Raw genomic sequence first — 22084 nt, 5'->3', positions numbered from 1 at the left:
AGAAAGAAGGAGAGAGAGAGAGAGAGAGGGAGGGAGGGAGGGGGCTTCCTTTCTCTGGTTCACTCCCCAATTGACTTCAATGGCTAGAGCTGTGCCGATCTGAAGCCAGGAGCCAGGAGCTTCTTTCTGGGTCTCCCATGCGGATACAGTGACCCAAGGATTTGAGCCGTCTTCCACTGCTTTCCCAAGCCATAGCAGAGAGTGGATGGGAAGCGGAGCAGCCGGGACTCGAACTGGTGCCCATATGGGATGCCAGCACTGCAGGCAGCAGCTTTACCCGCTGCACCACAAAATGCTGGCCCCAATAAGGCATTTTGACAACACCAAATACCCACTCTATCTGAGAGTTTCCACACATGGTCTCCTATATAGATGGCAGGAACCTAGTTACTGGAATCAGTACTGCGGCTATATTAGCAGGAGGGTGGAATTGGTAGCAGGAGCCAGATATTGAACCTGCTGGGCACCCTGATTGGGACATGGGCATCTTAACTGCTGGGCTAAACACTCATCTTGTGTAATTTTTTCAGAAAAAGATTTACTTATTTGAAAGGCAGAGTGACAGGAGGGAGAGAGAGAGATCTTCCATCTGCTGGTTCACTCCCCAGATGGCTACAATAGCACAGCACTGGTCTCTCATGTGGGTGGCAGAGGCCCAAGTGTTTGTGCTGTCTTCTGTTGCTTTCTGAGGTGGGTATGGGTTAGTAGAGAGCTGGACAGGAAGCAGAGCAGTTGGGACTGGAATTGGTGCTCCCATATGTAATGTTGGCATTGCAAGCTGTGGCCCAACCCGCTGTGGCACAGTATCAGTCCCTGATTTTAAGTAGCCTTTTCTGTTCAAAGTTATGCCTTATAGAAAAGTTTGGAAACTGAAATGACAGAAGAAACTGAAAAAGCAATTAAAATTACCTTTATTGCCATCCTAATGCTTGAATATGCTAACAAGTTATTTTTCTTTTTTCTGTGTCTTGCCCCTGCCAACTCCAACAAACTTGATATGTCATTTGATAACCATTGCTTCCCACTACAATATGTATTGTCTTTAAAGATTTATTTTATTTATTTGAAAGGCTTTTATGTATTTGAAAGGCAGAGTTATGGAGAGAGAGGCAAAGAGAGAGATCAAGATATTTGCCATCTGCTAGTTCATTCTGTAGACGGGGCTGGGCTAGGCTGAAGCCAGGAGCTTGGAACTCCATCTTGGTCTCCCACATGAATGCAGGGCCCAAGCACGTGGGCCATCATATGCTCTCCTAGGAGCATTAGCAAGGAGCTGGATCAGAAGTGGAGTAGCCAGGACTTGAACTGGCACCCATATGGGGTTCCGGAGTTGCTGGCTGCATCTTAACCTGCTGTGCCACAGCGCTGCCCTTTTCCTCTATTCTTACAGCATTTTTCAGACATTTTCCTTGTCTGTATAATCATTCATTCATTCAGCAGTATTTTTTGAACACCTACTCAATTATCCCTTTGTTCACAGTGGAAAGAGTCCAGTGGGGAAAGAGGTATAAAGGCAGGTAGGCACCTGTGGAATAAACAGGATAGCATTGGAAGTGCACATTATGGGGAAAGTGAAGTGGTGGTGAGTTAGTGATAGGGCTACAGTGGCAGTCCTAGGTTATGTGATCAGGGAACACATCTTGGAGGTGAAGGTCCCCTCCTTTAATGCCATCAGGAGTAAGCATGTGGTGATCTAGGAACAGTGTTCAAGGGAGAAGGAAAGGCAGGTGCAGAGGCCCTGTGGTAGGAACAAACATGTTTGAGGAACAGAAAGCAAGTTGGTGTTGTATCTGGAGCCTGATAAGCTGAAGGGATGAGGAAGTAGGTCAGGTTGGAGAGATGAGCAGGTGGCAGGTAGGGAGAGCCTTAAAGATCCTGGTAAAGGTTGACTTTTATTCCAAGGGCACTGCAAAGCCAGTGGAGGGCAATAAACAGGACAGTGACACGAGTGGATTTACCTTCTGAAAGTTGACCCTTGCGTGCTGTCTAGAGAAATGGCCCCAGGGGAGCAGGAAGGCTCCTGGGGAGTGAGTCCAGTGCACATGAGGGGACTGGGCTTGAACTGGGGGCTGGTGACAAAGGAGGAGAGAAATAAGGGCTTTGACAATTGACAATCCAGAGTTGGATATGACAGGTAGTGGAGACGGAGCTCTACAAGGAGTCCCTGGATTTTGGCTTGCACTCTGGGTGAATGTGCCTGAGTGTCGAATTGTACTTCGTGTCATCAGTCTTGTGTGGAACATTCATGCTGTTTGCATTATTTGACATTTTCTAGTGCTTTTATGTCTGTCATTGTGTGTAAATCATGGGACAAATGTACTTTCCTTGGGGTGGCTCCTAGGAATGAAACAAACAGGACTAATTTTTTTTTTTTTTTAAGATTTATTTTATTTATTTGGAAGGCAGAGTTGGAGAGATACAGAGAGATCTTCCATTCTTTGGTTCACTCTCCAGATGGCTTCAACGGTCAGGGATGGGCCAGACTGAAGCCAGGAGCCAGAAGCTTCTTTTAGGTCTCATGTGGATGCAGGGGCCCAAACACTTGGACCATCCTCTGCTGCTTTCCCATGTGCATTAGTAGAGCTAGATTGGAAATGCAGTAGCTGGGACTTGAACTGACACCCATATGGGATGCAGCTTGCATTGCAGGTGGTGGCTTTACCTGCTGTGCCACAATGGCAGCCCCAGAATAAAGTTTTAAAGTTGGCTTTATGTTCTGTAGTCATGTTTTGGTAGCTTAAAGTGCTACTTTATTCATATGCTTTTTGGCTTGCTAAACATTTTACTTTTTTCTTTTTTTTAAAGATTTATTTGTTTATTTGAAAGAGTTACAGAGAGAGAGGGGAGAGACACAGAGATCTTCTGTTTTCTGGTTTACTCCCAGGATGGCTGCAATGGGCAGGGCTGAGCCAGGCGGAACCAGGAGCTTCATCTGGGTCTCCCATGTGGGTAGTTGGAGCCCAAACACTTGGGCCGTTTTCTGCTGTTTTTCCCAGGCTGTTAACAGGAAGCTGGATAGGAGATGGAGCAGCAGGGACAGGAACTGGCGCTCATAGGGGATGCCCGTGTCACAGGCATTGGTTTTACCTACTGCAGCACAACGTCAGCCTCAACATTTTCCTATGTATAGATGTAGATGCACATACATAGTCACATGCTGCATAAGGGCATTCAGTCTACAACAGACGGCATAGGTGCTGATGGTCCTATAAGATTATAATGGAGTTGAAAAATTCCCAGCACCTAGTGTTATAGATATTATAATGCAATGCATTATGTGTGTATTGGTGGCAAAGTTGTATTAGTGAACTTGCACTTCCAGCCCTATAAAAGTACAGGGCACTGGCACATAATTATGTGCAGTAGGCAGAACTTGATGATGACAAACAGTTGTGTTACTGGTTTATGTATTCTGTTTTTTTTTTAATTATTTATCAATTTAGTAAAGTACAACTTTTAAAGAAGTTACTTATTTGAAAGGTAGGGTGACACGAAGAGGTGGGGAGAGAGAGATCTTCCATCCACTGTTTAACTCCCCAAATGCCTGCAACAACTGGAGCTGGGCCAGGCTGAAGCCAGGAGCCTGGAACTCTATTCAGGTCTCCCATGTGGGTGGCAGGGATCCAAGTACTTGAGCCATCATCTGCTGCCTTCCCAGGGACATTAGCAGGGAGCTGTATTGGAAGCAGAATGGCGGAAAGTCGAATCAAGTACTCCTATGTGGGGAGCAGGCATTCCAAGCTGTGGTTTAACCCACCGTACCCCAGTGCCCAGCCCAGTGCCCATCTTAGAGGATGCCGCTCCCACTCTTCACTGTAAACCGTATGCCTGGTTATGCTGGCAGCTTCTCAGACAGCTGTGCTTTCTGCATCTCTTGCAACATTGTCTCTGGTGCTTGATTAATCTTGTGGTGTTTTATTCATCGTGATCCTAGCCGCAATATGCTATGCCATATGCATTCTGTGTACCAAGTGTGTTTAAAGTATACACAACAGTGCATTTCTTAGAATGCAGCCTCATCATTAAGAGATGCATGACTGTGCACATTTAAACTCTTTCCTTCTTTTTCTGATTATTGGAAATATAGGTACAAATTATCAAAAGTTTAAAAAACTGGGTAAGATGAGCACAGTCACTTGTAATCCATTAAGTGGAAGAAAAAAATTACTGGGGATACTTTTATATACAGTGTAGCCTTCCAGACTTTTTCTCAAGAATGCACACATATATGCATACACATTGAAAATTTTTTTAAAAGATTTATTTATTTGAAAGACAGTTAGAGAGAGAGGGGGAGAGAGAGGTCTTCTATCCACTGATTCACTCCCCAGATGGCCGCAACTGCTGGGGCTGAGCAGATCTGAAGCCAGGAGCCAGGAGCTTCTGCCAGGTCTCCCACGTGGGTGCAGGGACCCAATGACTTGGGCCATCTTCTACTTTCCCAGATGTATCAGCAGGGAACTGGATTGGAAGTAGAGCAGCCTGGGTATAGGCGCTCATGGAGTGCTGGTGTTGTGGGTTGCAGTTTAACCAGCTGTGCAACAACTCTGGACCCTTAAAATTTGGATTATATTATGTGTTACTGTTTTGAAAGTTGCTTGCTTTATTTACCAATAATATTTTCCAGTGTTATTAAATTCTGTTCTTTATTCTTTGCCTTGCACCACTCTAAAAAACAGCAGTAACTTAGCCATCGTTTGTATCAGCATGTATCAAGTCTGCTTTTTAAAAGATTGTCACATTATCTTGTACCAATGTGTCACATAATTTCTTTATCCATTCTCCAACGTTTTGGTCCTGGCATCTTTTAACACATTTAAAGATTATTGAAGAGGCAAACATTGGCACAGTGGATTAAGTGTCTCTTGTGACACCAGCATCCCATATAAGAATGCCTGTTTGATTCCCGGCTACGTCTGATCCAGCTCCCTGCTAATGTGCCTTGGAAATAGCAAATGGTGTCTCCAGTCCCTGTGTGAGACTTGATTAGAGTTTCTGGCTCATGGCTTTTTTGGCTTGTCCAGCCTTTGCTGAGGGATTTGGAGAGTGAACCAGTGGATGGGAGATTTCTCTCTTTCTCCCTTTCTCTGTCACTCTGCTTTCAAATAAATAAATCTTGGAAGAAGTTATTTTAGAACCCAAAAGGATGTTTGTCATGCTGAGTGAAATAAGCCAGTCCCAAAGGGACAAATATCATATATTCTTCCCGATCTGTGACAACTAACTGAGCACCTAAAAGGAAATCTGTAGAAGTGAAAGTGACAATATAAGCAATGACTTGATCAGCCCTTTTCCTGACTGTTGAGAAAGAGCTTACTATTTTATTTTATTTTTTAGTATATTCTTTTTCTACTTAACACCATTGGTGGAACTCTTTACTTAATATAGAATTATTCTCAGGTGCTTAAATCCAACTGAAAATTGATCCCTGTTAAAAATAAAAGTTAAAGTTCATAACTGATCATAAAAATAGGATTATGTGTCAAAGGGATCACATAAATAAGACCAGTGTCTGCAAATAATAGATAGAATTAAAAAGGAGAGAACGATCCAACAAGGGAAGCAGGATACACAGCAGACTCATAGAATGGCAAATGCCCTGAACAGCACTCTGGCCTCAGAATCAGCCCTTAAGGCATTTGGATCTGGCTAAAAAGCCCATGAGAATATTTCAGGCATGGAAAACCAAGACACTGTGGCAAAAAATGACCTAAGTGAAAGATCTCTGTGAGTGAGATCCCAGTGGAAAGAACAGGCCATCATAGAAGGAGGTACCTTTCTCTGAAGGGAGGAGAGATCTTCCACTTTGACTATGGCCTTGTCTAAATAATGTCAGAGTTTGTGAACTCAAGAGGCTTCCATAGCCTTGGCAGCTCATGACAAGAGCCTCGGGTGATTACTAACATCATAAATAAGAGTGTCAATTGTTAAATCAACAACAGGAGTCACTGTGCACCTACTCCCCATATAGGACTTCTGTCCTTAATGTGTTGTATTATGTGAATTAACGGTATAACTAGTACTCAAACAGTACTTTACACTTTGATTTTCTGTATGGGTGCAAACTGTTGAAATCTTTACTTAATATATAGTAAATTGATCTTCTGTATATAAAGATAATTGAAAATGAATCTTGATGAAGAATGGGATGGGAGAGGGAGTAGGGATGGTTTGTGGGTGGGAGGGCGGGTATTGGGGGAAGAACCACTATAATCTAAAAGTTGTACTTTGGAAATTTATATTTGTTAAATTAAAGTTTTCTATTAAAAATTAAAAAAGCCAAAAAAACAAAAGGATGTTTGTTTATATGGGTTACATGTATAACTATTAAATATATTAGAAATTAAACTGGAGGAATGATAAAAATGTTAGATCGTCAAAAATAAGATAAGCCTTTTCTATGTTAATATGCTTCTGTGAAAAAGCAATGTTTTGCAATATGAGATCTAGTGAGTGGTATTATTTTTGCATGTTTGCTTGTCTCTCATATCTGGCTTCATAGAAGGAAGCAAGGTTCTCACCCAGCTCGGGTTCTTCTTTCAGTCTGTGCTGCTGGGTGGCTTGAATTTTGGAAAAAGTCCAGCCAACTGGTGAGGAGATGGGTGGTCATTGCCACAATATATGTTAAAATTTTTTTAGGGGCTGGTGCTGTGGCACAGCAGGTTAACTCCCTAGCCTGAAGCGCTGGGATCCCATATGGCTGCCGGTTCTTGTCCCAGCTGCTCTTCCGATCCAGCTCTCTGCTATGGCCTGGGAAAGTGTAGAAGATGGCCAACTCCTTGGGCCTCTGCACCCAGTAGGAGACCTGGAGGAAGCTCCTGGCTCCTGGCTTCGGATTGGTGCAGCTCCGGCCATTGCGGCCAATTGGGGAGTGAACCATCGGATGGAGGACCTCTCTCTCTCTCTCTCTGCCTCTCCTCTCTCTGTGTAACTCTGATTTTCAAATAAGTAAATAAATCTTTAAAAAAATTATTTTTTAAAAATTATTTTATCTGAAAATCTGAGAGACAGAGACATATAGAGAGATTTATCTGCTGATTTGCTCCTCAAATGGGCACAATAGTCAGGACTGGGCCAAGTTGAAGCTAGAAGCCCTGAACTCCTGGGTCTCTCACATGGGTGGCAGGGACCCAAATACTTGAGCCAGCACCTGCTGTTTCCCAGGGTGTACATAAGCAGGAAGCTGGATGGGAAGCTGAGTAGCTGGGGCTGGAAACAGGCACTTCCATATGGGATGTAGGTGTCCCAAGTAGAGACTTAACAGCAGTTCCAAATGCCCACCTGCTACAACGTACCTTGAACTCCAAGAGCTGTGGTTTGAGATCCATGGGAGATGACTGCTTCCATAGCTTGAGCACACTTTATACATTAGCTGTTTAGAACTCCTTCCTTTCTAGCTATACTGTCCAAGGAGAGAGTTACTATGCCTGCTCTGTATCACCTTCCCAGCTGTCACTACTTGTGCTTTAAGTGTCATGTAAATATAATAGTATTATAGTTCATGAGGCTTCTAAACTTCTTTAAACTTCCTGGAACTTAGACACTGCCAAACAATAATGAAACCAGTAACTTGGGCTTCAAACAATTAGTTGGAAGGGCATATTGAATTGCCTGTTTCCTTTGAAGTGTACCATGTAAATTGTTAGATGGCATTTTATTGTGCTAGTCTACTCTTTTCTTTTTTTTTGACAGAGTGGACAGTGAGAGAGAGAGAGAGAGAAAGGTCTTCCTTTACCGTTGGTTCACCCCCCAGTGGCCGTTGCGGCCGGCGCACTGTGCTGATCCGAAGCCAAGAGCCAGGAGCCAGGTGCTTCTCCTGGTCTCCCATGCAGGTGCAGGGGCCCAAGCACTTGGGCCATCCTCCACTGTACTCCTGGGCCACAGCAGAGAGCTGGCCTGGAAGAGGGGCAACCGGGACAGAATCTGGTGCCCCGACTGGAACTAGAACCCGGTGTGCCGGCGCCGCAGGTGGAGGATTAGTCTATTGAGCCGCGGCGCCGACCTGTGCTAGTCTACTCTTAAGCAATCTGTATATTGATCCTTGTTGTTAGAGGACTTACAAACTTGGAAATTACCTTTTCTTGTTAAGGTTGTAGGCACTGCTTTCAAAATGGGTCAGATAGCTCAATCTTATATTTTCCTGCAACAAACTGATTTTTGTTTTAAAAGCATGAGTAGATGACTGGTATTATGGCACAGTGGGTTAATCACTGCTTGGGATGCCCACATCCTATATTGGGGTGGCAGTTTGTGTGCCAGCTGCTCTGCTTCTGATCCAGCTCCCTGCTAATGTGCCCAAGAAGCAGGGGATGAGGTGCCATGTACTGGAGTTCCTGCCACCCATGTGGAAGACCCTGGTGGGGATCTTGTCTCCTTGCTTCAGCCTAGTCCCACTTTGGTAGATGGTAGAGGCTTTTAGGGGTTAACCTATGCTTTTCTGCTTCTTCACCTGAGGTTTCCAGGGTGGCCTTTTAGACACAGTACAAAGGGTCTTATTTGTACAGCTTTACAAGTTCAATTTCTAATGGCTGATGTTACATTTTAACAGTCTCACTCCCTAAGTTCTGAGAGTTCTTGTACTAGACAACGAGGTAGGCAGTGGCCAGTACTTAGCCAGATAGACAGTACTGAAGTAATGCAAAGTCACCCCTGCTCATCAAATTCCCAAGAAGCTAGAAATCAGCACTTTCTTTTTGGGCAGCAGTAGCCTGTGACCCTCGCACTTTGTAATTTCTGTGTCTTGCACAGGGTAAAGTGGCAGCCAGGGCCCTGGTCTGGGTAGCATCCCCCATTCTCTGTAGTCTACACTCCAGAGCATTTGTATATAATTGACCAACAGATAATGCCTCAGAGAAGTCCAGTGACTTGCCTTAGGTGAAACAGAGAAGCTCGCGTCCAACCTGGGGCTCCAAGGCGGCGTTAGGCTTAGCACACTGGTACTCTAGAAGTGGACAGAGGCCTCATTTTACATCTTGTAAGTGTCACACTCAGACCGTGTGCCTTTGTCCATTTGTGCAAATGCCTAAGACGGGCTCATTCCTAAACAGCAGACATTCATTCCTCACAGTTCCAGAGGCTGGCCCAGGATCACGGCACCTGCAGGCTTGGTGCCTGGTGAGACTGGGTCTGTGCTTCCAAGATGGTGCCATGAACACTGTGCCCTCAGGTGGTGGAGGATGCAAGGGGAAAGGGCCAAGGCTGCTAGAAGCCTCGTTTCATGTCAGGGAGCTCTTGCGACTTAATCTCTAAAAGGCCCCGACTTTTAATACTATCACCCTGGCAATGAAATTGTAACAGGGATTTTTGGACAATGTACAAACCAGAGCACAATGGATGGCTGGGAATTATTGCAGCTTGGTGGTTGTCCAACATTACCCTGCAGTTCAGAAGGCTCTTCTGGGAAGGCCACATGAATGTATGTATATATATCTATATATCTATATCTAGTTATATATTTGGTGGTGTTGTATCCCTAAAACATTAAAAAAAGATTCAAGGGAAGCACTGACTTCCCCCTCTCTTCCCTCCCGTAACAAAAGGGCCAGAAGGGTCTAAACCATCAGTGTGAGGAGATAGAAATTACTTTTTATCATAATGGTACAATTCAGAAATAATGCCCCAATTTGGTGTTATTGCATTAGTCATTTGACAAATGTTTGTGTGCCTGCATCAGGTATGGGGAGGCATATAAAAATAAAGCTTGTTCTCTGTCTTTGAGGTGTTTACAGTCCAGGATTCAAGTGCTGGGTTCCTCGTTATGTCCTCGTGAGGCTTGGTCTGGTGCGTGTATTGGGTAAAGCAATGGGCGTGTTGTGGAGAGGTACCTTTCGCCGGTAATGCCTTTAACACTTTCATTGATCTCTGAGTCTGTTTTCAGCCTCGGCGATTCCATGGAGCTGCTGCACAGCTGTTGCAGCTGCAGGTGGTTTTCCTCTGGAACTCCCCTTGTGCCCGTCTGTGCCTCCAGTTTGGCATTTGCTCTCATCTCCCTGAACGATGTTCTTTTTTGTGACTTCACTCACCTTTTGCCGATTGATAATGGCAGTCAAGTCCAATAAGTGTGATTTTTATATTTTAAAATCTCTTAAAAACTTTATTTTGTTTACTATTTGAAAGTCAGAGAAACAGAGAAAGAGATCATCTTCCATCCACTCACTGGTCTATTCCCCAAATGCTTGCAATAGCTGGAGAAGGGCCAAGGCCAAAGCCAGGAGCCTGGATCTCCATCTGGGCCATCCCCTGCTTCCTCCCTGGGTGTGCATTAGCAGGAAGCTGGTATTGGAGGTAGAGCTGGGGCTGGAACCCAAGCACTCTGATACGGGATGCTGATGTCTGAAGTGGCTTCTTAACCACTGCGACAAATCCCGGCCCTCATTAAGTGTGTTGCTAACCTCCTATTGGAAGAGGAGAGACATAGTATAAACGAAAGGAAAATAAAACACACTGCATTCCTTATGTTGTGCCCTTTCTTTCTGGTGTTAGCATTATGAAAAAAATAGGTAACATGAAATTGGAGGCCTCTCTGAGGAGCTCTGAATGAGGGTAGGAACCAGGCAGGAGAAGGTTTGGGACAGCATATAAAAAGTGAATTTTTTCAGCAGGTGGAGAAAAGAGGCTGGTATCTCTAGACCCTCCAAGTAAGGGGGAGATGGCAGAGAAGAGACTGGAAAGGTAGGCATGGACCTTGAGACACAGCCATGAGTTTGGGCCTCGTGGTAATTGGGTGGAAATCCGTTGAAAGTGCATGTGTGTTTATTTTGTATAGAAAAATTTTACTGACATAATTTGCTTACAGAAAAGTTTACCCTAGGGAGGTAGTGGTGATGGCCCAAGTAAACGGGTCTCTGCAACTCATGTAGGAGACCTGGATTGAATTCCTGGCTCCTGGCTTTGCCCTGGCCATTGATTTGGGAAGTGCACCAGCAGATGGGAGCTCTGTCTGTCTCATAAAAAAGAGTGTACAGTCAATGGTTTTAGTATGTTCTCCTAGCTGTAAAGCTGTCATCACAGTCTAATTTCAGGACATTTGTATTTTCCCGGGAAGAATCCCCAGTACCCTACAGTAGTCACTTCCCAATTCCCTTTCCTTCTAGCCCCTACATTGAGTTTGTATGGATCTACTTGTGGATAGTTCATAAGCAAGGAATCATACAAATGATTTTTGTGTCCTGCTTAGCATGTTTTTGGGGTCATCTATGTTACAGGTGGCATCAGAATTTCATTCCCTTTTATTTATTAGAGAGGGAGGGAGAGAGAGAATAAATGAATAAATGAGAGAGAATATGTTAGTTCTCATCATCTGCCCCGGTTTAATCCCCAAATGCCCACAATAACCTGGGCAAGGCCAGACTAAATAAAGCTGAACTCACTCCAGGTCTCCCAGGTGAGTGGTAGGGACCAATAGCTTGAGTCATCACTGCTACCTTGCAGGGTCTGTATTAGCAGGAAGCTGGAATTGGGTACAGAGCCAGGACTGGAACCCAGGCACACCGGCATGGAGTGTGGGTGTCCCAATTAGTATCTTACTCGATATGCCAAATGCCCACCGGAGTACTTTATTCCATTTTGTTGCCAGATAATTAATTGTGTTCATAAGCCACATTGTGTTTATCCATTCACTGGTTGATGGACACTTAGCTTGTTTCCTGGCATGGGCATTCATATAAAGTGTTTGTGTGGATACATATTTTCATTTCTCTTGGGTGTTTACCTAGGAGTGGAATTACTGGGTCATTTGATAACTGTGTTTCATGCTTTGAAGAGTTGCCAGACTGTTCCAAAGCAGCTGCCCCATTTCACATTTCCACCAACAGTGAGTGAGGGGTCCCTTTCTTCACATCGTTGCCAACATTTGTTTTTGTCTGTCTTTTTTTTTACCCCTAGTAAGCATAACCTGGCATCTCACTGTGGTTTTCATTTGTATTTCCCTGAGAACTAATGATGTTGAACATTTTTCCTGTGCCTATTGGCCTTTGTATATCTTTGGAGAAATGTCTGTTCAGATCCCTTGTCTGTTTTATTCTAAGGTAGTGATCTTTCTTGGGTATGTGTTTAAAAAAATTACTTATATTTATTTGAAAGGCTGAGAGAGACAAAGATTTTTGCATCTGCTGGTTTACTCACTGGTTTAGTGAGGGCTAGATCAGGCTGAAGCCATGAGCCCAGAACTCCATCTGGATATCTTGGGTCCGTGGCACTTGAACTGTTACCTCCTTCCTGCCAGGGTACACATTATCAGGAAGCTATGAGAAGTGAGTGAGGGCTCCGACCAGCCCTGATATGGGGTGTAGGTGTCCTAAAGGGCATCTTAATAGCTGTGCCAAATGCCTGCTCCTAATTCATCTTTTTATTGTTATATTCTTTATATATTTTGGATATGAGTTCCTTATTGTATGTATGATTTGCATATATTTTCCTTGATTCTGTGGGTTGTCCTTTCACTTTTTTTTTTTTTTTTGACAGGCAGAGTGGACAGTGAGAGAGACAGAGAGAAAGGTCTTCCTTTGCCGTTGGTTCACCCTCCAATGGCCGCCGCAGCCGGCGCGCTGCGGCCGGCGCACCGCGCTGATCCGATGGCAGGAGCCAGGAGCCAGGTGCTTTTCTTGGTCTCCCATGGGGTGCAGGGCCCAAGCACCTGGGCCTTCCTCCACTGCACTCCCTGGCCACAGCAGAGGGCTGGCCTGGAAGAGGGGCAACCGGGACAGAATCCGGCGCCCCAACCGGGACTAGAACCCGGTGTGCCGGCGCCGCTAGGCGGAGGATTAGCTATTGAGCCACGGCGCCGGCCCCTTTCACTTTTTTGATAGTGTCCCTTGGAAGCACAAAGGTTTTTTATTTTGATGAAGGCCACTTGATCTTTTGTTGTTGTTGTTGTTTTATTGCTGTGTTTTTGGTGTCATAGCTAAGAAACCATTGCCGAACCCAAGGCGAAGCCATTGTTTGGAACCATGAGATTGACATCTCATTCACATTTTCAGTAGAGCACTCAGGCTGTTTGGAACCTGGGCTGGAAGGTTCTAGAGTGAAACTAAGGATAAGAACAAAGCTGTCACAATATCAGCAGATAAATGGGGAGACTTTCAGCTTCATTAGCACTTATCAAGGCAGTATAATACAATAGCATCCTGCTAGTAGGAGTAAGAAATAATCTCCAGCTTCAAAGAATTTACAAGGTAAAAAAAATACATCCAATTAATTTTTTATAAGGCAGATTATACTGAGTGCTATAAAAAAAGAAATGAAAATTTTGTAAAAACATGAGAAGTCATCTGAGTGTTTGATTTTTTTGTTGTTGTTGTTGTAAATCTCTGTTATCCAGCAGTGCTTAATAGTCATATTTCTAGATGAAAGAATTAAAGCTTTGGGAAAGGGGGCGTGAGAACTGATCCTTGAGGGATGGATCAGGTTCTGGCAGGTGGAAAAGTGGGTGGGAGAAGAGTGTTTTCAGTGGGGGAGTCAGGTCTGGGACTGGGCGATTAGAATTAAGGGTATTTTGATGGAATAGAGGCGAGGAGGCTGGAAATGACTGTGGCAATTTTATGTGTAACTTTCCATGGAGCTCATAAGCAGACAGGCTGTGGGGAGCCAATGCCTTCTTCAGCCTCCTTTGGTGGAATGATTGCTATTGATTTTTATCGCAAAGTGCAGCATGGATCGCAGTGGAGAAAAACTGGAGCACAGCTGAGATAGTGCCACAACAGTTTAGATGAGGTCTAGGATAAAAGTAACAGTGAGAGTGGGATTTGGAGAGAGTTGAGGAGGTGATTCTGATGTTGATAGTTAGGACTGACTGTGCATGGCAGTGGGGGCCAAGGAAGAGCCAAGTACACTGGTTAATCCTCCGCCTGTGGCACTGGCATCCCATGTAGGCACTGGTTCTAGTCCTGGTTGCTCCTCTTCCAGTCCAGCTCTCTGCTGTGGCCCAGGAAGGCAGTGGAGGATGCCCAGGTGCTTGGGCCCTGCACCCGCATGGGAGACCAGGAGGAAGCACCTGGCCTGGCTTCGGATCGGTGTAGCTCTGGCCATTGTGGCCATTTGGGGAGTGAACCAACGAAGGAAGACCTTTCTCTCTGTCTCTCTCTCTCACCGTCTGTAACTCTACCTGTCAAATAAATAAATAAATAAATCCTTAAAAAAAAAAAAGAGTTGAACTTGAGTGATTGTAGGAGAAATGTGGTTCCATTTAACAGAGAGAGCAATCTGGGCTTACAGAGAAATAACAAGCTCAACATGCCAGGGGGAGTTTGGTGATGTCCACTTGGTTTTGGCATAGCCCATAGTAGGCACAGGACTGGCTGTTTGGCATAGAGGAAACATAGTTGGACGTTGCAGTCAGGACTGCCTCCTTTTTTTTTTTTTTTTTTTTTAAATAATTTATTTAGAGCGAGAGAGCTGAGCCAATCTGAAGCCAGGAGCTTCTTATGGGTCTCCCTCATGGGTGCAGGGACCCAAGGACTTGGGCCACCTCTGCTGCTTTCCCAGGCACGTTAGCAGGGAGCTGGATTGAAAGTGGAGTAGCCAGGACTCTTGGCCCATATAGGATACCAGCACCACAAGCAGAGGCTTAACCTACATCACAGCACTGGCCCCAGGCCTCCACTTGCTTCACTGTTTATAAGCCTCATATTGTGGAATCTTCCTGTTCTCTCTTGAATTTCTCTTGTGTCCAATTCTGTCCAAACAAAAATACTTGCATTAAAACTGTGTGTGTATCACTTGGAAGACTCCGTGAATCCATAATCGATCTTTAAACCTGTGTCATCATTAAGATGGAGAGTTTTCAAAGTTTACTTCTTTGGCTTTTTGGATAGATTTTTCTTAAGGTCTTTTAATGTGCTGGGCTGCTGATATCTCATGTGATTTTTGCTTTGCTTTGTTTTCCCAAATTCTAACTCAACAGCTTCTGTATTTTTTTCTTCCACAGGACCCCAGTAGCTATTTTTATTATTATTATTATTTTTAATTTGACAGTGAGAGAGAGAGACAGAGAGAAAGGTCTTCCTTTGCTGTTGTTTCACCCTCCAATGGCCACGGCGGCCGGCGTGTTGCGGCTGGCGCATCGCACTGATCTGAAGGCAGGAGCCAGGTCCCAAGCATTTGGGCCATCCTCCACTGCACTCCCGGGCCACAGCAGAGAGCTGGACTGGAAGAGGGGCAACCGGGACAGAATCCGGCGCGCCCCGACCGGAACTAGAACCCGGTGTGCCGGCGCCGCAAGGCGGAGGATTAGCCTAGTGAGCCGCGGCGCCGGCCCCCCAGTAGCTATTGATTAGAATAACCAAAATAGTTTGCAGAATTATAAAATATTGATTATATATATAAGTACAATTTCCCAACTTTCTTAACTATAAATACCATTTCAGGACACAATTTAGTTTTTCCACAGGCGGGTTAATTTTTAAATTGCCTTAGCTTTGGTTCTTTAGTTTTAAAAAATCAAGACTCTACCTTGGAACCAGATGAAAGTGCAAGATGTCCTTTCAGTGGAGCCCAGAGTTTTAGTCTGGTTTTTAAGGATTCTTAGGGACTAAACACTATGCATAACAATGAATGTGTTAATTCCATTTCTTAATGTCTTAGAGTTGGAAGGGATTTTAAGTTATTCTGTCCAAGTGGCTGGATCCCTTCTACAGCAGCTGACAGCTAACTCGCCGCCTCTGGACTCAGGCTCTTTCACTGCTGGACAGGTCTAATTGTTGGAAGATTTCTTTCCTTACACGGAGATGAAAGCCAACTCCTTGAAACTGTCATCCATAAACTGTCACCCATTTGTCCAACTTCAACCTTTTATCTCTTCAGATAATTGAAAATAGTTGAGAGGCTCTACTTTGCCAACTTGTCTTTTTACTCCCAAGAAAATAGCCCTTCTTTCTTCCCTTTACCATTCTGCCCATGATATCAGCTTCTAGATTCTATTTCAGCCACTCACCATGGCTGTTTTAAACTGATGACCACTGCTAACAACTGGCTGCATTTAGGGAAACTTTTATAGCGTTGTGGATTTACTCTCTATTTTCTATTCTCTTCTAAATGAACATGTTATTTGGGAATTACTTTTTTTTTTTTTTAATTTAGTTTATTTGAAAGAGGGAGAGGGAGAGAGAGAGAAATCTACTGTCTGCTGGTTCATTCTTCAAATTCCTATAACAGGGCTGGGCCAGACTCAAGCCAGGAACTGGGAACTCAATCCAGCCCTCATCCATGGGGTAGCAGAGACCCAGTATCTGGAACCATCATCTAGTTGCCTCCCAGGATGTATATTTTCAGAAAGTTGGAATCAGGAGCAAAGCTGGAACTCGAACTCAGGCATTGCAATATGGGGTGCAGATATTCCAAGTGATGTCTTTGTGTGTGTGTGTGTGTGTGTATGTGTGTGTTTGATTTATCTATTTGAAAGGCAGACAGAGAGGGAGAGGCACACACAGAGAGGTCTTCCATCTGCTGGATCGGAAGTGGAGCATCTGGGACTTGAACTGGTGCCCATATGGGATGCTGGCACTGCAGGTGGCGGCTTTACCTGCCATGCCATGCCATGGCGCCAGCCCCCCAAGTGCTGTCTTAATTGCTACACCAAATGCTTGTCCTAGGGACACTTCTGAACATCGTCCTACGTTGCTCACTGTGGCTCAAATAGTCTTATGAAAGTATTTAAGATGGTGTACCAGGGTCATCTCATAGCCCTAAGCATAGACACTGGCTATGCCAGGCTTCTGAAGTCTGTAGTCCCATCCTCTGAGACCAGGGCCAGAGGTCCTCTCCCTTGATTTATGCTGACGGTTAGGACGGCCATATAGAATTGATTGCAGGACAGAAGTGTATGTAGTCTAAATATTGTCAGATACTGCTCAGCAATGAACAACTCATGTTTAAATTTGCCCAGATTATCTTTAATTATAGTTTATTTGGGCAGTTTTGCACATACTGTTATTTTCCAAAATCCAGAACTGTATCAATTTCTGCAAAATGTCTTCATGATAGAAAGATCCAAGAGGTAGTATGGTTGTATTTATGAGTATATGCTAGACTGGCATTGTGGCACAGCAGGTTAAGCTGCCACTTGAATGCCCACATCTCAAATTGGAGTGCTGGCTTGAGGGCTAGCTACACTGCTTTCCATCCAATTTACTCCTAATAAATCCAGGGAGGCAGTGGATGATGGCTTAGGTGCTTGGGCTTTGGCCTGGCCCACCCTTGGCTGTTGCAGCTATTTGGAGATTAAACCAGCAGATGAAAAATCTCTCTCTGTTTCTCTCTCTTCTTCTTGCTCTGCCTTTCAAGTAGATAAAAAGAAATACACAGTAAATGAAAAAGGAGTGTAGGCGCTGGGAGTGGGCATTTTTTAACCCAGTGATTAAGACACCAGCATTACATATTGGAGTGCCCGCGTTCAGTACCCAATTCTGGCTTCTGACTCCAGCTTCCTGCTAATGCAGACCCTGGGAGGCAGCAGTGATGGTTCAGGTCCCTGCCACCCATGTGGGAGACTTGTATTACATTTCTGGCTCTGGCCCCAGCCCAGTCACAGCTGTTGCAGACATTTGGAGAGTGAACCAGCTGATGGGAGCTTCTCTGTCTGTCTGTCTGTCTGGTTTTATTCTCTGTCTCTTAAAAAAAAAAAAAAAAAAGGGCATTGCAGCCAGATGGCTTAATTTGGAATCTTGATTTGGCCACCCTAACTGTATGACCTTGGGCAAGTAGCCAAGTTTTTTGTGTTTACTCATTTATAAAGAGAGAAGTGGGAGAGCTACCTTAAAGGGTGTCCTGTGTGTGTTAACCAAGTTAGTGTGTGTTGCAAGGCTCATCGAGGCGTGCGAGGCACTGTCCTCTGGTGAACAATTTAAGGGGCACACACACACAAAACAACAACTCAGTAATCAAAAAATAAATAGTAGTTTAATGCAATAAAATGAACAAAATACCAAACCTTTAAGTGGAGTCCAGATAGGATAGATTGGAATTAGAGGGAAGGGGGAGTGAGTTGAACAAGTAGGGCATCAGATTCTGTTTTTATTTAAACTTTTTGTAATTTTTTTAATCAGGGATTAAGTAGTCATTAATTTTGATATTTAAAAATGTAGCATGAAGTTATTTGATTACTGGGTGTGTGTGTGTGTGTGTGTGTGCGCTCACATGTGCACAGTGGGGGAGGTACATGCTTAACATTTTTCACCACAGTGAATCCCTCCCTTTCTCACCCTGGTCCCAGGCCAGTGTGTAGGTGTTTGTTGTAGTAGCTGATAGTTCTGGTATTGGGTTTTTTTTTTTTTATATTTTTTAAAGATTTATTTATTCATTTGAAAGAGTTACAGAGAGAGAAAGAGAGGCAGAGAGAAAGAGGGAGAGGGAGAGAATCTTCAACCCACGGGTTCACTCTCCAATTGGCTGCAATGGTTGGAGCTGTGCTGATTTGAAGCCAGGAGCCAGGAGTTTCTTCCAGGTCTCCCATGTGGGTGCAGGGGCCCAAGGACTTGGGCCATCTTCTACTGCTTTCCCAGGCCATAGCAGAGAGCTGGATTGGAAGTGGAGCACTGGGATTCGAACCAGCCACCCATATGGGATACCGGCACTGCAGGCGGCTGCTACCCGCTATGCCACAGTGCCGGCCCATCTGGTATTAGTTTTGTGGTGAAATGAATTGTGAGAGCTTCATAGAAGGACTCCTCCCACCAGTGTAGATATTTTCGTTAAGTTGTCTCAGAGAGCCAGGCTGAGGCTCCAGCCTAGATCAGTTTTAGGAATATGAAAGGATGCTGTTCTTCCTTGTCTTCTATTGGAGGTGTTTTGAATGTCATGCTTGGAATACTGTTGGAGCTTGAACCCCAGGAAATAAAAAGGCCAGTACTAGCTTACGTGGAGAGGAGCTCAGCCAAACCAAGCAGCACCGAAACACTGCTTCTCCTTGATGGCTGGAACTGTGAAAGACAGCCACAGATGGCGCCTGAGCCCTCCCTGGAGCTGCTGGGAGTGTGCGAGGTATTCTCATTGGCTGGAGCCAGGAACTCCCTGGGGGCTGGCAAAGGCTGCTTCTAGAAGTGAGGTTACGATGACAGACTCTTTGTGTATTTCTGGGTCTGCTTCTGTTTGCTTTTAGTTAAGTCTTGGAAATCTGCTTTATGGTTAGTGACCCTTGAAAGGCCAAAAATGTGGCAGAATCAACTCTTTAAAGCTTTTTGCTCTTGATAGGCCAAGGCGAGTGCAAGGTGCAGCAGCTCACCGGTCAGGATTTCAGGCAAGCAGCTCCCTGTTAGGGGCCTTCCTGCCTTGCTCTTTCCCTCTCTTTGTGATATAAGTTGACCCCATGTTACTGTTTGTACGAAGTCATAGACATAGCTGCTCTGGAAGGGTCATGTAAACTGGTTGTTGTTGATGCTATGTGTAGAATGCTTAGGGTTGAACAGACTAATCACTGTGTGTCATTGGCTTTGATTACATTTAAATTTACCTGAAACTTTGTCCCTTAAAAAATTTTTATTTTATTTATTTTGAAAGTCAGAGTTGGAAGGAGAGACACAGATTGTCCGTTTGCCCGTTCACTCCCCAGACGGTTGCAACGGCCAGGGCTGGGCCAGGTCAAATCCAGGAGCCAGGAGCTTCATCCCCTGCCACAAGAGTGGCAGGAGCCCAAGCACTTGCTATCCTCTGCTGCTTTCCCAGGCCATCAGCAGGGAGCTGGATTGGAATGGAGCAGCTGGAACATCAGCCTGCTCCCAGATGGGATGTCCACGTTGTGGGCAGTGACCTTACTGGCGAGGCTACAACTCTGGCCCTAAGTCCTTTTGTTTTTAAATTGCACAGTAGTGGAATCTAATTACATGGTTGAGGAGTGGAAGAGTTTAAAAGGTAACTTTGTTTTGCTGGCAGCTGCCAGTCTTTGCTGCCTTGTCATGGTGAGCTGGCTGTGTCGTGCCAGCTATCTTTTGGTTTGGCATAAATGGCATGGGGGTGGGTGGAATTTTTGTCTCAAGAGAATCTGTCACCTTCTTGGTGCTGTTTTTTGGAGAGCAGCTGTGGCAGCTGCTGAACTATATATGCCTGCTTTGTTTCCCTCCTTTCGTTTGGCAGGTGGGGAAAGTGAGCATTCTGAAGTGAATCTAAAGTTAGTACATCCGGTAGAGCATTCCATTTCATGTATGTGCTATTTGGGATAGCAGTGGGGATTAGGCGATGCAGACACTTGGGCAGAGGAGCTTAAGGGTGGAAATTGAGGGCTGATTCCCTCCAGGCAGTGTGATGTATGAGGGAAACACCCTCTTGTGTCTAGGAACTCACTGGCATAGAGACAGCTGTGGGAATGAATTGTCCTACCCAGAAGCAGTCTGGCACAGGGCAGTGTTTCCTACTGGGTCATTTACCAGCTTGTCCTGACGTTAGTTAGTTAGCCTTTCTGAGTCCAAGATGAAATCCAACACTAGCTTCCCCAAGGCAGCTGGGCCTGCATTCCCAGGGGATTATCAAACTGCAGATTCTGGTGGTGAGGGTTGAGGCACGCCATGTGGCATGGCAGTGAATGGATCAGGTAGGAATGGCCAGGTCGTCACAGTTGGTGGCGCTTGGCCAGTCCCTATCACATTCATTTTCTTACTTCACCAGGATACCCCAGGTGTGTCCCCCCTCCAAGTCCTCCAGCATCATCCGTTGAGTTACAAAGACTGGGCCCTCATCCCTGACTTAGTGAGTGTGTGCATAGCTCACTCTCCCTGGTCACCTGGGCCTCAGCAGTCACGCTTCTGTGAATTCTTTACTTCCGCTTGTGATTCCTTGGAAGTGCTGCCATTTTCTGCATGGCATCAGCCCATGTTGGATGCTACCCACCTGTTCTTTCCCTCTTCCAAAGGGTCCCTGATATAGGGAGGGGGATGGTGAAGCTCTGGGGAGGAGGGGATTTGAGTCTGGCTCAGGCAACGCCTTGGCCTAAGCATGTTAGACCCTTCTGCCCTAGAAACCTACCAGCTGCTCCCTGCACACCCCTCCAGTGGCTACCTGCTACTCCCCGAGCTTACATCTCAATACTTTGCCTTCTTGGGCCATCCTCTACTGCCCTCCTGGGCCACAGCAGAGAGCTGGACTGGAAGAGGAGCAACTGGGACTAGAACCCGGCGCCCATTTGGGATGCCTGGGATGCCGCAGGCAGAGGATTAAAAGTGAGCCAGCCCCAAGGGATCCCATTAATATTTCTTAAATGGAGTAAGTGGAGTAAGCCTCTCCTGGGGCTCTGCTCTTTCTTTGTCTCCCAGCTTTCCTTCTGGTACCTGCTACTTTCTTATGCAAAACAGTTTCCCTCTTCACCCTCAACTCCCATAGTGAACCTGAGCCTTGTGCTTCCTGATCCAAAACCTTCTTAAATGGCTTTCCCTGAACAAAGCATGGGCAGAAGCCTTGGCACTTTAGTGACTAAATTTTTACATGAAGTTTCTTCTCTCCAGTCCAAGAAAGAGAAGATTACTGTAGAGAGATTTGGTTGCTCTTTGGCTTGGACACACCCTCCAGCATTTCTTTTTTTTCTACATTTTACTTATTTTTAAAAATTTTTATTTATTTTTGCTTCTCGTTCTTCTATTTTCTCCCTTTATTTATCCACTTATTCCATTTAAGAAATATTAATGGGATCCCTTGTGGCTGGCCCCATGGCTCACTTGGTTAATCCTCCGCCTGTGGCGCTGGCATCCCAAATGGGCACCGGGTTCTAGTCCCGGTTACCCCTCTTCCAGTCCAGCTCTCTGCTGTGGCCCAGGAAGGCAGTGGAGGATGGCTCAAGTGCTTGGGCCCTGCACCCGCATGGGAGACCAAGAGGAAGTACCTGGCTTCAGATTGGCCCAGTGCGCCGGCCGTAGCGGCCATTTGGGGGTTGAACCAACGGAAGGAAAACCTTTCTCTCTCTCTGTCTATAACTCTACCTGTCAAATAAAAAAAAAAAAAAAAAAAGAAATATGAATGGGATCTCGACCCCACCCTGCTTTAAGTCAGCTGCGCAGACCTGCCCTGGAAATGCCAATTCTCAGAAGGGAAGAGGGGCGGATGGTTGAGGAGTTGCTTTGTGGCAGGAACTGGGAGCAGGAGACTAATTGCTTACCCAAGATTTGGCTCC

General features: G+C 45.2%; 1 protein-coding gene across 8 annotated transcripts in view; it reads left to right on the top strand.

The window, feature by feature from the left end:
* AK4 (adenylate kinase 4) overlaps nt 1-22084 on the top strand; it is a 151679-nt gene that overhangs the window by 78326 nt on the left and 51269 nt on the right. Inside the window, exon 3 of one of the 8 annotated variants that reach the window (XM_089300498.1) lies at nt 10599-10671. The exons of the other annotated variants lie outside the window; for them this stretch is intronic. The gene's annotated coding sequence lies outside the window, so the exon portion shown is untranslated. The remainder of the gene's footprint in view (nt 1-10598; nt 10672-22084) is intronic. 8 annotated transcript variants of the gene reach the window in all.

This window comes from Oryctolagus cuniculus, chromosome 7 (genome assembly GCF_051225735.1).
Source record: "Oryctolagus cuniculus isolate XC-2025 breed Fujian yellow rabbit chromosome 7, ASM5122573v1, whole genome shotgun sequence".
NCBI lineage: Eukaryota > Metazoa > Chordata > Mammalia > Lagomorpha > Leporidae > Oryctolagus > Oryctolagus cuniculus.
This window is presented reverse-complemented; position numbering and strand designations above follow the sequence as displayed.